The sequence below is a fragment of the Urocitellus parryii genome, chromosome 10, assembly GCF_045843805.1.
Source record: "Urocitellus parryii isolate mUroPar1 chromosome 10, mUroPar1.hap1, whole genome shotgun sequence".
Taxonomy (NCBI): Eukaryota; Metazoa; Chordata; class Mammalia; order Rodentia; family Sciuridae; genus Urocitellus; species Urocitellus parryii.
In genome coordinates, this window is record NC_135540.1 from 70,910,649 (window position 1) to 70,928,511 (window position 17,863).

Consider the following 17,863-nt stretch of genomic DNA (forward strand, 5'->3'; position numbering starts at 1 on the left):
ACACAAAAGACGCTCATCACTCTGGAGATTCCAAGGGTTCTAGGAGCTGTGTGTACAGAAAGAGAGACAAAGACCAAATATATATATATTTCACAACATCCCAGGGGGGGAGAGAAGAGAAATAGCCTGATTCAAAAGGAAATCTTGCGGAGGCCACACTTTCTATTTGAACAGCTGGAGTACAGCTTCTCTCTCCTTGTTCTCCCAGGCTGACAAGTATTTTGAGCCCTGGGACTTTGAAAGAATCACTCCCCAGCTGTCCCTGACATTTTAAAATCTGTTCCCAGTTTGAATTAAGTGGAGTCTTCAGTTCTTGCCTACGAAGGCTCTTGCAAAAACGTTTGGAGAAAGCAATTTGTTTCAGCTTTTGTATCTTGTCGCAACTGACTTTCTAGACAAAAAAAAAAAATATGCACAATACAAACAGGTTTCCCCTGTCTCTGGTGAGGGCAGATCCAGGAGATACGATTCAGAGCCATCAAAAATGTGATGGACTCATCACTGAACTGGCGCAGAGGATTGCACTCGGCCATTCTCCCCAAGGACTAAGCCATCGTTTCATCAGATGTTAAGTTCATAAAGTGCAAGTAATCCTTCCATGTGTCTCCAACTGTCTAGAACTCTGTCCTGGGAGAAAATTCCAACACTGAGGTCCCCTCGGGGTGGGAGGAGGGTCCTTTTATTCCATCAAGGAGGAAATATTCATGAATTTCCACACTTTGCATTCTAACAAAGACATGGTGACTTGTTGCAGTACTTCCTGACAGATCTGTGTTAGCATCTTAGCATCTGACAAAGATAGCCCACCACAGCTGAAAACAGTCAAATCAAAACAAAAACGGATCACTTCACATTCTCCTCTTTTTCCTCTTAGAAAGCGTGAAAATTAAACAAAATTAAAAAAAAAAATAGGGTGACACTGCCACAAGAAGCTGACTTTGAAGATCCCGGGGGAAGTTTCTTTCAGGTTTGAGGAAATGACATTTAAAAATGAAAGTGACAGTTTCAACTCCACAGCCTCAAATTGAGCTCTCTTTTTGAATTTTCGAGTTGCACAAATGCTATCTGGTCATTGTGAAAGATGGCAATGTTATCGGAGAGTGTTTCTAGGATACTCCTTTCTTCCCTGAAAATCACAGAATATCAGATTATTGTGAAAAATGACATCTGAATTTCTCAGCATAAAATAACGAGCCTATATTCCAGGGATAATATAAGGAAGTTAGACCACACTGTCTGTCAGGCACTGCTCCTGGCTCTGTCACCAGAAAATGACCCTGATGTCATCCACCCTCCAAATACCTTGTCGAGGTGAACAGCCGTTCCAAAATGTCTGCCCACAGATGTGAAGAGGCACAGAAAACATTCTTTATCAGGCCCAAGGAAAATGTCAAAGTCGAAGCAAGGTCACCAACTGTCTGGACGGTGAAGAAGCCATCTTTAGTCTGAGATGCTGAGAATACATCTTTCCTCCTTTGGGGATGACTTCAACTATTCTTTCTTTAATTACGACCGTGATGGTAGTTTGGAAATTCTTTCCCAGTGTTCTCTCTTGCAAAGTAAAAGTTAGCAATCCCAGTTCAGCTTTAAAAAAAAAAAAAAGTTCTAACATCTTGAAGTAGACAATGTAGATATGTGATGTGTAGATATGTGATGTGCTCCTCCTCTGTGACCCTTGTAATTGTGACTCTCAACCAGCTTGCACTAAGCTGTTTGGACTCTCAGCATCCAAAACCATGACTCAAATAAACTATTGCACTTTATAAAGTTAACCCACATCAGATACTTTGTCATAGTGTCAAAAATGACTATTATCTGTGCATTTTACATCATATCCATGAAATCATTGCCAAGTGGCATTAAAAATGTTCACAATGTGGACAATGATCATGACCCATTCCAGAATTTTTTTTCTTATTCAAACAGAAACTGTAAAAGCTAAACAATAATTCCACATTCCCCTCCCTCAAACCCTGGGGCCTCTACTTACTTTGAATCTCTGTCAATCTGCTTATTCCAGGTGACTGTCAAGTGGAGTCACATGATACTTGTCCTTTGCTGTCTGGTTCACTTCACTTAGGATGTTTTTAAGCTCCAGACTTGCCATGGTGTATTATAGTTTCATTTTTTAGAGAGTCTGAAGAGCACTGCGTTGTGTGGATATACAACATTTGGCCTCTCTGTTCATCATTTGACTCTTGTCAAGAATGTTATGAACATTGGTGCACATCTTTTGACTCTTGTCAAGAATGCTATGAACATTGGTGCACAAATATCTGAGTGCCTGTTCTTGGGAATACATCTATGAGTGGAATTTCTGTATCGTATGGTGAGTCTGTATCTACCATTTTTTTTTTCTTGTCCAGGGGATTGAACCCAGGGGTGCTCAACCACTCAGTCATATCCCCAGCTCTTTGTATTTTTTATTTTGAGACAGGGTTTCAAAATTTAAAAGTTGCTCAGGGCCTTGCTTAGTTGCTGGGGCTAGCCTTGAACTTGTGATCCTCCTGCCTCAGCCTCCTGAGCTGCTGGGATTTACAGGTGTGGGCTACCATACCTGGCTGTGTTCTTGAGAAACTGTCAAGTGGCACGTGATGGCTGCACCTTTTTACATTTCCTCAGCATGTGTCAAACCTCAGGTTTCAACTCATCCTTACCAACACGTTATTTTCTGTTGTTGTTGTCTTGGTTCTGCATGTTTGTGAGTGTGTAATGTATTTCATTCTGCTTTTGATTTATATTTCCCTAATAACTCATGATGTTGATCTTTCCATGTGTTATAGATTTTCTTGGAGAAATGCTTATTCAGGCCTTTTGCTCATTTTTGAGCTGAATTGTTGTTGAGTGGTAGAAGCTCTTTATATATTCTTAATATTAATCCCTTCTCAGATGTGTGATTTGCAAATATTTTCTCCCATTTTGTGAGTTGGCATTTCACTCTGTTGATAAGGTCCTTTAATAAATAAATGTTTTAAATTTTCATGAAGTCCAATGTTTCTACTGCTGTAGCATGGATGTGGTTTGCGTGTTACCCAAGAACCAATGTGTTGAAGCATGGATTAGGGTTACAATGTTGGGAGATGGTAGAAACCTAAGATGTAGAGCCCAGGAAGAAAAGACGACCTTGGATCATTGGGAGTGTGTATCAGAAGATTAAAGTAGGTCTTGTGTAACCCTTGCATAGTTCTCATGAGAGGATTGTTAAAAAAAGGAGAAAGCCTGGTGTGCGTGCGTGCGTGCGTGCGTGCGTGCGTGTGTGTGTGTGTCTCCTTCCTGCTTGGATATGTGATGTGCTCCTCCTCTGTGACCCTTGTAATTGTGACTCTCAACCAGCTTGCACTAAGCTGTTTGGACTCTCAGCATCCAAAACCATGACTCAAATAAACTATTGCACTTTATAAAGTTAACCCACATCAGATACTTTGTCATAGTGTCAAAAATGACTATTATCTGTGCATTTTACATCATATCCATGAAATCATTGCCAAGTGCATTGATGTGAAAATTCCCTAACATTTTACTCTAAGAGTTTTTGTAGTTTCAGCTCTTAAATTTGAGTCTTTGGTCATTTTGAGGTGTTTTTTTAAATTATATATAGCATAAGCTAATCCTACAACTTCAAACTTTTGTATGTGGATATTTGCTTTTCCAGCACCATTTGCTGAAAAATACTATCCTTTCCCATTGAATGAACTTGATTTCCCTATTAAAATAATTATATATCTGAGGGTTTACTTCTGGTCTCTCTATTAGGTCCCACTGGTCTATATGTCTATCTTTATGCCATGGTTATGCTGTTTGATTACCATAGCTTTGTATAGGTTTCGGAATCAGGAGGTATGAGTCCTTCAACTTTGTGATTTTTTTTTGTACTTATTTTTATGTGGTGCTAAGGATTGAACCCAGTGCCTCACATGTGTGAGACAAGTGCTCTACCACTGAGTTGTTATTTTTTTTCAACATTTTTTGGGGGTCTTCAGGATCTGAGGTTTCACATGACTTTTGGGATGGGTTTTCTATTTCTGCACAACATGCCATTGAGATTCTCCTAGAGAATGCATTAAATCTGTAGATCCCTTCAAGTAGTAGCCACATTTTAACATTTAATCATATTAGGTCTTCCAATCCAAGAACTCCGATCTCTTTCTATTTATTTATGTTTACCTTAATTTCTTTCAAAAAATGTTGTTTTTTGAGTCTAAGACTTTTATCTTCTTGGTTAAAATTATTCCCAAGAATTTTATTCTTTTTGATGTTACTGTAAATAAAATTAATTTTATTAATTTCCTTTTCAGATTGATCCATATTAGTGAACAGAAATACAATAGATTTTTGCATTTATTTATATCCTGAAATTTTGTTGAATTAATGTGTTTTATTACTTATAATTAATAGCTTATTAATTTATTAATTTTATAAGTTTGTGTAATGTTTAGTTTTCCACATGGAAGAAGGTCATCTTTAACCACACGGAATGTTAATCACTCATTTCTGGTTTGTTGGTTGTTCTCACTGTTGTTTATTTTTCTGATGCTGGAGATTGGACGGGGCCTCAGGCATGCTGGATGAGTGATATCTACCACTGAGCCACACTCTCGAGCCCTTTCCTTTCCAATCTGAATACCTTCTATTATTTTTATTGCCTAATTAGTCTAACTAGAACTTCAGGACTAAGTGGAATAGAATAGTAAAAGCAGGAATTTGTATCTTGCTTCTGATCCTAGGGGGCTTTAGTCACCTTCTTTGCTGCTGTGACTAAAAGACCTGACAAGAACAAATGTAGAGGATGAAGCATTTATTTGAGGGCTCATGGTTTCAGGGGTTTCAGTCCATGGACATCCAGCTCCTTCCCCGGGAACTCGAGGTGAGGTAGAACATGCTGGTGGAAGAGTGTGGCGGAGGGAAGAAGCTCACAAGATGATCAGGAGGGGGACAGAGAGGTCTCCACTCACCAGACAGAAAATACATACCCCAAAGCCACGCCCCCAAAACCACCTCCTCCAGCCACGCCCCCACCTGCCTTTAATGACCACTCAATTAATCTCACCAGGTGGTTAATTCATGATTGGCTTAAGGCTGTCACAACCCAATCATTTGTCCTCTAAACCTTCTTGCATTGTCTCCACATGAAGTTTTTGGGAGACACCTCACATCCAAATCATAACATAGGGGCAAACTACATTTTATTTAAAATTAAAAATGTCATGTTTGTAATTTCAAATATAAACCTCCCAAACTGAAACACACAGATAAAAAAGATGGAAAAGATGAACAGATTTTCAGTGATCTGTGTGATAATATCAGTCTGACATACAAGTAGCCCAAAAGAAGATAAATAATGGTACAGAAAAAAAAAGTATTTGAAGAAATAATAGCCCCCAAATTTCCAGATGTTAAGTAGTTCAACTCAGAGATCTAACATGCCCAAAGGACTCCAGTCAGGATTAACACAAATAAAACCATATCAAGACACATCACAGTCAAATTTCCAAACACCAAAGATAGTACAAGCTGTGAAGAAAAAAGAAACGTTATCTATAGAGTAATTATAATAAAATGATCTCTATCTGCTCATCAATTCAATATTAATCAGAAAATAATGAGACAACATCTATGAAGTGCTGGGTGAATAATTGCTACCTAGAATTTTATATAAAATTAAAGCATCTTTCAAAAATGAAAGTGAAATAAAGACATTTTCAATACACAAAAACTGTCATAAGCAGATTTTCACTTCAGCAAATATTAAGGGAAGTCGTTCAGCTTAAGTGAAGTAATAGTAGATGCAATTAGATGTCTCACAAAAGAAGAGGAGCAGAAAAAAAATGTTAAATATGTAGACAAATACGAATGATCATTTCTCCTTTATTTCAAAGAAACTGACTTTAATTAGAAGAAGCAGTCCACTGTGGGTCATGCATCTGTGCAAGTTCTTGTAGCATGGGCCAGATTACAAGACTTATCTGTCTTCAGATCAGGAGTAGCTTCTGTAGCTGGTCACCAGGTGACTAAGTAGCAAGGCAGGTATGATGACAGGAGAACTTCTCACCATGGTAGAAAGACTCAATTGTTTGCCCCTTTCTACAGTGGTTACTCCTGGCTCCAAAAAGTTCTATGCTCCCAGCTCTGGCTTCCTTACCTGTATCGCAAAGCTTCCGCATGTACAGCATCCACCCAGGTCCATCACATTGCCCAGGCAGGACTTGGAGGCAAGAGGAATCAATGTCAAGGTGCTGATGCTCAAGCTACAGATGACATGAGCAGTGAGTAACAAAGTCTCCGACCCGGGAGACCCACGTCTTCTGCCAGCCCCTGTGAAACAATCAACTTGTTAGTTGGCAAGTGGGATACAGTCTCCAAATCTTCATGGTTTTTTAACTGATAAAGCAAATGGGAGGGAGAGAGGGAGGGAGGAAGGAAGGAAGGAAAGAAAATGGACTGGGGTTGTGGCTCAGTGGTAGAGCACTTGCCTCGCTTGTATGAGGCACTGGGATGGATCCTCAGCACCACACAAAAATAAATAAACAAAATAAAGATATCGTGTCCATTTAAAATTTAAAAAAACAAATTTAAAGAAAAGAAAGAAAGAAAGGTAATATATTGTTGATTTTTATAACTCGTAGAAGTGCCATATATATGTGCAATAGAATGAAGAATAAAAGCAGTTAAATGTGAATGTATCCTCTGAAGTTTCTTACAGATCCTTAACTCAAGAAATATAATATGGATCACAAATGAAAGTCACATAGGTGATTTCAAATTTTCTAGCAGACATATTAAAAGCATAAGAGATAGAAGGCACTAATTTTAGTATTCTATTTTATTTAGCCCAGTATTTTCAAAAGATTATCATTTCGACACATAACGGACATAGACATCCTTAGTGAGCTGTGTTACATTCTTCTTACACTAATTCTTAAACAGACAGTGAGTATTTTCAACCATCAGCACCTCTCAATTTCTTTTAGCTGTATTTCAAGTGCCAGCGCTCCTTACAGCTATACCAATGGCAGCACAGCCCTGAGTCAACAAATAGCAACAGGAAACAGGAGGCATCACAAAAACGTCAATAGAGGAGATGACATGCAACAGAGAAACTCTACCTACTGTATTAATAATCCTGAAGAAGGCAGGAAACTAAAAGACAAAGGATAGATAGGAGAACTCACATTCCCAGGTAAGATCAAGTAATCTTTTGTCACTTCCAGCCGGGACAGGGCATGAGAACCGTGGACAAGTGGGTGGGAGTGATAGAAAGAGTCTGAGTCCCAAACCCACCAGTCACACGCTTTGTGAGCTTGGACAAGAAGCCGTCTTCTTCCTCCTGCATGTACCCTTTGATCCTGTAGCTCATTGATTCTTCTATTTGTTTACTTGGGGCAATATTTTACTGTAGTGAAGAAAAGGGATTTGGATATTGCTCTCACACTTGAGTCATAGTTCTGCCATTATAAGACCTTGGACAAATGACTTAATTCTCTAAATTTCCGCTTCCTCGTCTAAATGACAAGTATGACACCATACCTATCTCAAGTCCATGTAAAAATATACTGATTTTTTTTATTATCATTGTTGTTCAGTTCTCTAGCTCTAAAGACCAGATGTCATTCAGAACAGTAAGAATTCAAGAGCTAATGACAAGGTTTTTCCCTCAGTAGGGAAGGCAGACGTATAATATCTGACGGATACCTAAGTGGCTACCATGAAACGGAAGCTAAGAGACAAGCAAAGCACAAGGGTAAAAACATAAGTGTCTCTATGCAGATGTTCCTATTATACTTCATAATCTTTTTTCCTTGAGAAAACACCACAACCAAGCAGCCTGAAAAAAAAAAAAGTGGATATTTTTCTGACCCAGCTATTCTGTCCAATAATCAGTACCAATGAGTAGGTAGTCAATTATTCTTATTTAACTTAAAAGAACAGTTATCTACCTGATTACCAAGAAGCTCAAATCTTCTGAAACTTGTTTGAAATGGTTAGAAACCAGAGTGCTTTTGTTATATATATTTTTTCCATTGGCATTCTTTTTCAAAAGAACTGTTTGTCTCCTAATGAGGGCTACCAGGATGTGAGTGTCAGATCCACAGAAAGCATTTTCCATCTGTGCTCGATCGGATCTTGTTTTCAAACCTGAAACTTGTCAAATGAAGCTTCGCTTTTCACACAAGAGTCTGGCTGGCCAAGGTCACACAGCCATCAGTGGTGGGACCAGAACACAGACACGGATTGCTGGTCTCCACGACCTTTGGAAGTCTTTTCCTTCCCAATGTCCCTTCACTGGTGGAGACTTGGAAGAAAGCATTTGGGAACATCAGCATTGCCTATTTGCTCAAAGGTTAAGAAACTGGCCCCACATTTCCAATTGCTCTTAACACACACCCAGAGCCTCCCAAAGGGACCAAGTCCTCTGAGTTGCAGTTATAACAATAGCAGCTGTCCAGAATGTGTTCACACGGACAAGGGACACAGCTGAAGAAATACGCCCACAACTTCTCCGCTAATCCTGTGCAAATACAGGGAAATGACCGAGACAAATACAATATCTTATGTCAGGTATTATTTTTGTTTTTATGTATATATTATACACACTGTGTTTTACTGATAGTTTGCATCATCCTGAGAGTAAACTCAAGTCTCAAAAAAAAATCTCATAGCGGGACTTTCTTTACCTGCACCAGATGATAACAATTTAGTCAAGGATAAAGAGCACCAGGAAAAAGTGAGGTGACAATAATGTTTGTGGAAAGGAATTTTCATGAAGGTCTTCATCCATCTTAACTAGTCTCTTAGTTTCCATTTCTTTCATTCAAATTTGGTATCATAATAGAAAATGAGGCATTACCATGTGCAAGAATGAGCAAAGGAAAAACGACAAATAAACAGAAATAATAATGCAAAAAAAATCCTATTGTATTATTGCTAAAAGAAACTTTTAAAAGTATAAGGAGAAACCAATGTTTGTCTGCTAAATTGACCAAAAATCTTTTAAATAATAATGCCTAACTGCTGATAACATTGTGAAATTGCTCAATATAATTGAAAAAAATATAATTGCATGTATCAAAAGCCTGAAAATTTTGGTAATTCTTTTTACTAAGCATTTTGCTTTTAGGATTTACCCTGAGGAAATAATCATGGCCAAACCAAAATGTAACGATTAGACAATTCACTCTATAATTATCTTCTATTACATTATTATAACAACTGTCTACAAGGTCAAAAGTAAAAACTGATTAAATATATTACTTTAACAACGAGAAGCAAAAAGAAAAATGAGAAACTGGGCTTTGCTTTTGAAAAAGATGACAACACTTTGTTAATTTCTTGAGAAAGTTGAGAGAAAGCCCTTGCTTTACCTGACTTGTGATAGCCCCTGAGTCTAGGAGTCCCGCAGCCCAGGATGAGCTTGTTGGGACCCACTATCCTCTGGATTTCATCCATTCAATCTAAAATATCTTACTGAGTCCTTAGCATGTGCTAGGCACTGGGCATAGAAGAAAAAGCAGAAAAGAAAAACAAGGAAGAGAAAGACTCCCTGCTATACTATGGAGAAGTCTGACTTAGTTTGTTGTTGTTGTTGTTGCTGCTGTAATAAAGCATGAGACTGGGCAATTTGTTAAAAAAAAAAAAAAGGTGGTTTATTTCTTACAGTTCTGGAAGCTAGGAAGGCTAAGAACATGATGTCATTTGTGGGGGAAGGGCCTTCTTCTTAGCATGGCACAGCATAACGTGGCAAAGAGCATCACATAGTGACACAGTGCAAGGCTGCTTTATAACAAAGCCACCACCTTATATTTTTATGAATCCATAAATGGACCATTTGATGCACGAGAAACCTCAGGACCCAATCACCTTCCAGTGGTCCCCATTCCAATACCATTATCCTATTTTGGTGCGGGGATTAAGTTTCTAACACATGAATCCTTAGGGACCAACATTCAAAACATAGCAGTGACCCCCAACTGAATGATCGATCAGGAGCAGTGCTGTGAGGAGGTAGGGTCCCAAGCTGAATTTAGAGGGGTCTCCCAGACACAGCAGAGCAGCTGTCTCCCGGAAGCAAGAATGAAACCCGGCTCTCGTGGAAGTGTCAGCATCATGACCCGGGAGCGGCTCCGAGCATCCCCAGGCATGTGCTAGTGATTCTGGGACAGGAGAAAACAGGCCGGCAAGACTGGAGTGCTGGGTCAGAAGCTGGAGATGGAGGGACAGATCTACAAGGGCCTGACAGGCACAGTCGGGGGATCCCACTGATGGGCATTGGTAGGACATCCCTCAGCAGATTCACAGTCCAACACCATAACGCTGAGTGTGGGCTGGAGAATGGAATTCAGAGGGGCCCTGTCGGAGGCCAGGAGACCATGAGGACCCCTGTTTGGGGAGCCGGCAGAGGGCTGCCCAAACACACAGGTGGGAAGAGAGATCCTCACTCAGTCACCTTCCCTTTCATTGTAATTTATGAGAAACAAATTATTTTCAGTGACTTCATCTTTGACTCCCCTAATGAGAAGTCTCCAATGTTGCACTTCAACTGCTGTAACAGGGGCAAGAAGTGACAACTTGGAGCTGGGGACTTTTAAAAAAAAACAATGAAGTTGCAGGCGAGTGTAGAAGTCACAGCCATGAGAAGCACCAAGTGTTTTGTTCCTCATTATTTTCTGATAGCCTTACAGCTGGAACGGACATATTCATGATGCAAAGGAAGAGCTCAGTATCTGAATATTAAGCAGTTTACCATGAACTCTCTGACCCTCTGCTTCACCAGTGCCCAGTGGAGATTGGAAAAAGGTGCCGTTTATTGGCTTCTTCGTGGGCTGGTCATGTCGTCCCACCCTCCAAGGATTCTCTCTTCTCTTTCAGAGCCCAGTTTTTCATTGTCATTTTGCAATGCTCATGAGAAGATCCTTAGGCATCGTCTAGAGGCCCGTCCACTTAGTCATTTGCCACAGTGTCCACAATCCAGCATTAGCTGATGACCAGAGCCTGCAAACTAGAGGACTGAGACGCTTCAGGCCTCAAGGAAGCTACCATTATCTGGTTCCATCTAAAAATAAAAATATTAATACAGTTTCCATTTATTGATTACTATGGACTTTTCCATAGCTATGTAAATTAATATTCAGGGAGATCATGAGACCGGCCAATTACACAGAGTAGAGCCAAGATTTAGCCCAGACCTATCTGACCACCAAACCCATTTCCTGAGCAATACTACAATTTGTCCACTCCATATGATGGACAGAAGCCTAGGACAAGCCTGCTCCTTGCAGCTACATGGGCCAAGTCCCAATAGTGTCTAAGAAGGGGCATATTTTGCTCTGATATCACCAGGGGGGAAGATAAGCAAGCCTCAATAAGCAAGTTGTAAAGAGGACATTTCTCCGAGGTCAAGAACTTGGGCTCTGGAAACTATATGTCCAACCAATGACCCCACCACATGTAGGATCTTGGATAAATCACAAGCTACCTCAATTTCCTCAACCAGAGAATGAGGATCACAACACAAAAGGCCCAGAATCCCTAAAATGTTATCTTTGGGTTTCAGAAATTAGGATTTCTAAATTTCTTGATTTTAGAGAGGTCATAGAGTCTGCATTTCATCCCACCACCATTGTGTCTGGTACAGGCCCCAATGCATACTAATCAACCCCGTGAATATTTTTGCAGTGAAACAAATTAAGGTTCACCTAGGTGGGCTATATTAAAACTAGAAAAAACTATCATCAGTCTAGATGGCATTTTTTCATCCAAAGAATTGACTTAAAAGAAAACCTTTTCTCTTTCAGGGCTTTGGGATTTCAGAGTTGCAGAAAAAGTAGTGTGGGAGGAGTGATTTATGGAGCTGTATCCACCTTTTGAGGTTGTTGTTGTGGGGATTAATTGTGTAAGGGAGAGTGTGTGTGTGTGTGTGTGTGTGTGTGTGTGTACACATTTAAAGAACGGCTGGCACATAACTGGGCTTGGTACATTTTGGCTATTCTTATACATGACCAAAGAGAAAAAATACAGGCTACTTTGAAGATTATTATTTATGTGTCAAAATTACTGTGGGTTGGGTTTACTATCCAGGGACTAGAAAGCTCTCCACGAGACCTTTTCAGAAGAGTTCTAGGTGGATTCAGCAGCTGCCACCAGTGGTCAAGAAAATCCACAGAGGTTATGGGGTGTAGCTCACTGGCAGAGCACCTGCTTACCACGTTCAAACTCTCGGGTACCATCTACAGCTCAAAGAGAGGGGCAGGGAGAGGGAGGTAGGAGGGAAGGAGGCAGAAAGAGAAGAAGGAAGGACAGAATCCCAAGCATCTGATCCTAAGAATAAGTCCTTTGATTCCGACCTTCCAACCTGTCTGTCCAGCCGAACATGCTCTCCAATAATCTGGCTCCAATGTGACGAGTGCTGACTTCACAGTGACAACTGGGAATTCTGGAGCCTGGAGTGAGAGGTGCACACCAAAGCCAGAGCCTGGGGGTCTAGCTCTAAGGATTGAGCTCCTTCTTCACATGACATGAAAAATGAAATAATTCTTCCCATTTTGGGCTACATGTCTGGTTTCACCCCTAATGCTTTTCTTTAGTGTATTGTAATCACTTCCATTTTATCCAAATGGAATCTTGAACACAATCTTAATAGGAGCCGCAGGATTTTCGCTGTAAGTAGTCAATGTGTCCCATGCTGTAGAGGATTTTTATACAGTGAGCATCAGCCCTTTCAGATTATACCTCGGTCATGGTTTAAATACACGGTGTCACCCCAAAACTCATGTATTAAACAATGAAAGAACGTTCAAAGGCGAAATGATTGAGTGACGAGAGCCTTGATCTCATCAGTGGATTAATCCACTGATGTGGATTAACTGTAGACGAGTAGGGTGTGCTGGAGGAGATCCTGTCACTGGGGATGTGACTTTGGGGTTCATATTTTGCCTCAGGAGGGCAAAGCTCGCTCTCTCTCTCTCTCTCTCTCTCTCTCTCTCTCTCTCTCTCTCTCTCTCCTTGCTTCCTTATTGCCGTGTCCTGAGCTGTTTTCCTCCACGATGTCCTACCACCTCACGCCCAGAGCGATAAAGTTGGCTGTCTATGGACTGAGACCTCTGAAACCATGAGCCCCAGATAAATTTTTTCTCCTCAATATTGTTCTTGTCATTTCTTTGGGTCACGGCGAGGAAAGAGCTGACCTAAACAACCTCTCTTCCCTGAACTCAGAGCAGTTTCTTCTACTTTGATCAGCTATTGCAATTGTTTTTGCCCTTGAAGTCATTGGAAAATTGATCAGACTGATCTATAGCGGGCCCACCTCTTCTTGGCCTGGCAAACGTGCTCCTCCAACAGAAATCATTTCTGTTTGTTGTTTATCATAGAATTTATAGACCCATTGAGAAGCCAAATGCTCTGTATATTATGTCCCTGAAATAATTAAACATTAATAATGATAACAAATGGACTAACAACAAGAAGATGGGAAGACAGTAGCGTATCAGATAAGCCTGCCACAGTTTGTTCATGGCAGAAAACAATGTTGGAAAATCCTGATGAGCTACTGGTCTGGGGTTAAAAAAGAAAAAATTTAAGTTTATTGCCTGTAAGCAAGAGTCTGTTGAAAATATTTCAGTAAACTCAGTCCAATTTTCTGTGTGGAATACAAACAATTTTTCAACCAGCAAAGTCTCTTTTCTTTTATTAAACAATTGTGCTAAACAAATTTGTTTATTGATATTGCTTCCCATAGAAGGAAAGCTCTGTAAAAATGAGGACTTGGTTCTGGTGAGTTCCTGGGGCTTGGGATTGTAGCTGCTTAATATTTGTTGAATAAATAATTGAATGGATTTGAGGCAAGTCAACAAACAGATGACTTTTTTCCCCCCACGTGTAGAGAAAGCAGGTGGCAGTTTTCTGCACATTTCTCAGATACATACATGGGATAGGTGACGTCAAGAGCCCAGGGGACTTTGTGGGCATCTTGCACTTTCCATGGGTGGATCCCAGGAGTCTGAGAGGCTGTGGGAGAGACTCTGAGGAAAGGTTCAGGCGGACAAGATCTTCACAGTTCTACAAGATCGGAACAGAGCCCACGTAATAGAAGGCGTTGAGACAACTGTCCCATCAGCAGGCACCCGCGAGGGCTGCTAAACCGTGTGGGTCATGGGAAGTCGCCTCCTTTCCGCAGAGACAGTCACAGGGCAAAGGAGCCCAGGAGAAACTGTTGCCTACCACAGAGTCCCCCACGATGGGGACATGATCTGAGAAACGTGTCCTGAGCGGTTTAGTCGTGGTGTGACTATCACAGAGTGCACTTACGCAGACCTAGACGGCACTGGAGGTTCGCTCTGGCAAGCAGACCTCTTCCACCCTCAGCTGACCTGGAATTCTTAGTCCAAAATTCTTCAGCAGCCTTCACAAGAGCGTTCCCAGGTCCACCGCTCCTCCAGTGAGGATCCCTGAGTCATCGAAACCAGCAGTAGATTCAAAACTCATCCCCGAGTTCAGCCTCATTCAGACACTGAAAACAACCTTTTTGCTTTGGCCATGATTGGCGTGGTGCCAACAGGGATGCACTCCTGCGTCTGGTCGTCAATCCGTGGTGGTGCTAGAAGCTTCTCCGCCTCTGGTACAGGGCCCTCTTGCAGTTTTGTTAGCCTATGGCCTGCAGGGAAGCACAACTTTCCACCGTTCCTGACACTTTGTTCTAGTTTTTCGAGATCTTAGCTATGTTGGGATGGGGTGCCTCTGACTGGTGAGCAAGAACGTGACATCCGTGACCTTCCCCCTCAGGGTCCTTTCCAGTTTTAATTTCATTTCCAGGTTAATTGCTCAAGATGGCCTCTTACTGGTGCATTAGCCATGGATTTCGTCTGCTTAGGGGCCATGATGAACAGAAGGGCCTGGGGAGAAACCAAGCACAAGACAAAATGATGCCATCGGGAGACGTGTTGAGATGCGTGAGGCTGCTGCTGCCCACCATCCCGTGAGCAGTGTGTGTGGACGGAAACACTATTGTGCAGCACCCAACAGCTTGCACACCCGAGGGGGATGCGCAGAGGAGGCCACAGCTGAACACAGATAACGGTGAAGGCACAACTGCCCGTGGAGGCAAAGAGCTCTATCATCAACGCTTGGTGTTAAAAAGCAGCCGGCTATTTGCCCTCTGCTGGCCTGACCCTCCTTCCATGTCCTGGGGAAGTCTGACGCCCACTGAAGTTGAACCACTTTCCCAAGGGGCCTGTATTTCCAGAACCCTGTGTTGCACATCACACCAATGCAAACATGAACATCTTCCCCTTACACAGACATGCACACACACACAGAATCCCCAGGGACGTAATTCTCAGACAGTTGTCACGCTGCGTATTACACAGCAAACAATCTAGAATCTGTTCTTCAAACACCTTTGCTTCATCCTACCTGCAGACAGGGGCTTCACCCCACCCTGCAGCAACCTTTGACAACTCCCTTCCCCCTTCTTCCCTCCACTCCTTACTTTTCTCCCTCTCCCTCTGTAACACTTTTTCATGTGGAGAAGGCTCATCCTTAGGCACCTTCATGGTGGGACTCCTGCTCTGAGTCACACCTTTCACTCTCCAAGTCTCTTCAACACAAGAGTCCCTTCTGAAGGACACTCTTTCTGTTAACGTTCTTACTCTGCAAGAAAAGAAAGACCATTACCAACCTGACTTCCATGGGAAAAGCCAAGTCTGAGATGCAGGAAGGGGATGGTCCACGCAGAAGATGGATCTGGGTGAGACCAGGGACACAGCTTCTTTAGCCACACCTTGCTAAGGCATCAGAAGTCCGTGTCAGAGCCTGACGATATATTTGGTCAAATATCATAAATGGATTCTAATTTTATTCATAGTTAGGGAACAAGACATTCTCAAGGAATTTTTTTGTTGTGTTTGTAAAGCTTCTGGTTGAAGAACTCAAGGTATCATTAGGAATTGATTCCTGAAGATGGGCCATACCTAGGGATTTCAGTCAAACCCTGGTTCTCAGGAAACAGAACAAATAAGTCGAATTCCTTAGAAAAAAATAAATAGCTTACTCCTTTTTTCCCTGTGAATGTGCTACATGCTATTTAAACTTACAGCTATAATATAACAAAATAATCTTTTATTAAGAAGATTTTTTAAAATTATACATTTCCAATGGAATCTTACTCTGCCATAAAAAAGAATGGGATTCCACCATTTGCAGCAGCCCGGATGGACCTGGAGGACATTGTGTTAAGTGAAACAAGCCAGGTGCAGAATAATAAACACCACATGTTCTTACTCATATGCAGAAGCTAAAAAGCTGATCTTACAGAAATAGAGAGTAGATGAATAGTTACCAGAACATGGGAGGGGTTGGGGGACAGAGAGAGGATGGCTCACATGTCCAGGGCACAGTGGATAGGAGGAACAACTCCCATGCTCTACAGCACAGTAGGGTAATGGATGGCTGACATCAATTAGTTGTATTTTTCTGCAAGATAGCTAGTAGGGAGGATTTTGAACATCCCCAGCACAAAGTGATAAATGTCCACGAGGTAATGGACATGCAAATTACCCTGATCTCATCATTACACAGTGTATACATGTACTGACATGGCACATGGTACCCCCAAAGCTATGTATAATTATTACATCAATTAAAAATAATATATTTAAAAATAAAATAAAGTATATATACATGGATGGATAGATAGATAGATAGATAGATAGATAGTACATTCTATAACAGATCAAGTCCTATAACCCAAAGCGAAGTGTTCTCCGGGTGCAGCCGCAGACCAGCAACACCAGATCAGCACCAGGGAACATTTTTAGAAACACATGTGCTTAGGCCCTTCCTCATACCTGCTGAATCAGAAGCTCTGGGGCAGGGAAAGCAGTTGGTGTGTTAATAGGCCCTGCGGCTGACACTGATGCTTGTTTGTGTCTGAGAACACTGTTCCACTGGGTCTCTGAATGGCCATATTGAATATTTCTGAATTCCAGTCCCTTGGATTAGATTCTCTTCAGTGTGGAGTCTGCTGATTAATAAAAATCTAAGGCCCTGTCCTCAGATTACATGCTTTCTACAGTGTTTGCTAGAATTCTACCCCAAGGTGATGGGATTGTGTGAGGAGATGGGCTTTTGGGGAGGTGATTGGGTCCTGGGGGAAGAGACTGGGATTGATACCTTTATAAAAGAGACCCTAGAGATCCCCGACTGCTCTACCCTGAGAGGAGAAGGCGCTATCTGAACCAGGAAGTGGGTCCTCACCACACACCACGGCTGGTGCCTCAGAACTGTGAGAAGTGATTGTTCTTGTTTAAGCCATCTAGTCTATGGTCCTTCATTGTGGTAGTCAGAATAGACTAAGGCAGCATTCCTGCCCCTGCTGCCCACCGCTTTCAATCAGGATGTTACTCCCTACCCTGCACTCCAGGGTCCTTCCACTGGGATTGGTCATGCCATAATCTACAAGAAAGGAAGATCTTATCCTTAATTGCTCTCCTAATTCACATGTTCAGAGCTAACTCAACAATTCCTAGAACATGCAGTTATCCCAAGGGAAAGCTTATTTGTTCCTATTCTGGACTTACTGTGGATACAACACTTCCACAAAGGCCCATGGCTAGATGCTCACTTCCTGAGATCTTGCTCAGAGCACTGCTGACCTCCCCTCACTGGGACTATGTGGAGTGTATTAGTCCTTTTTCCATAACTGTAACAAAATAACTGAGGCTTGGTAAGTTATAAGTAAAAAGGTTTATTTAACTTATAGTTTTGGAGGCCACAAATCCAAAAAGCACAGTACTGGCTCTAGTAAGGACCCCCTAGGCTACATAACAGCATGGTGAGTGGCATCATGGCAGGAGCACATGCAAGAGGGAGCAAT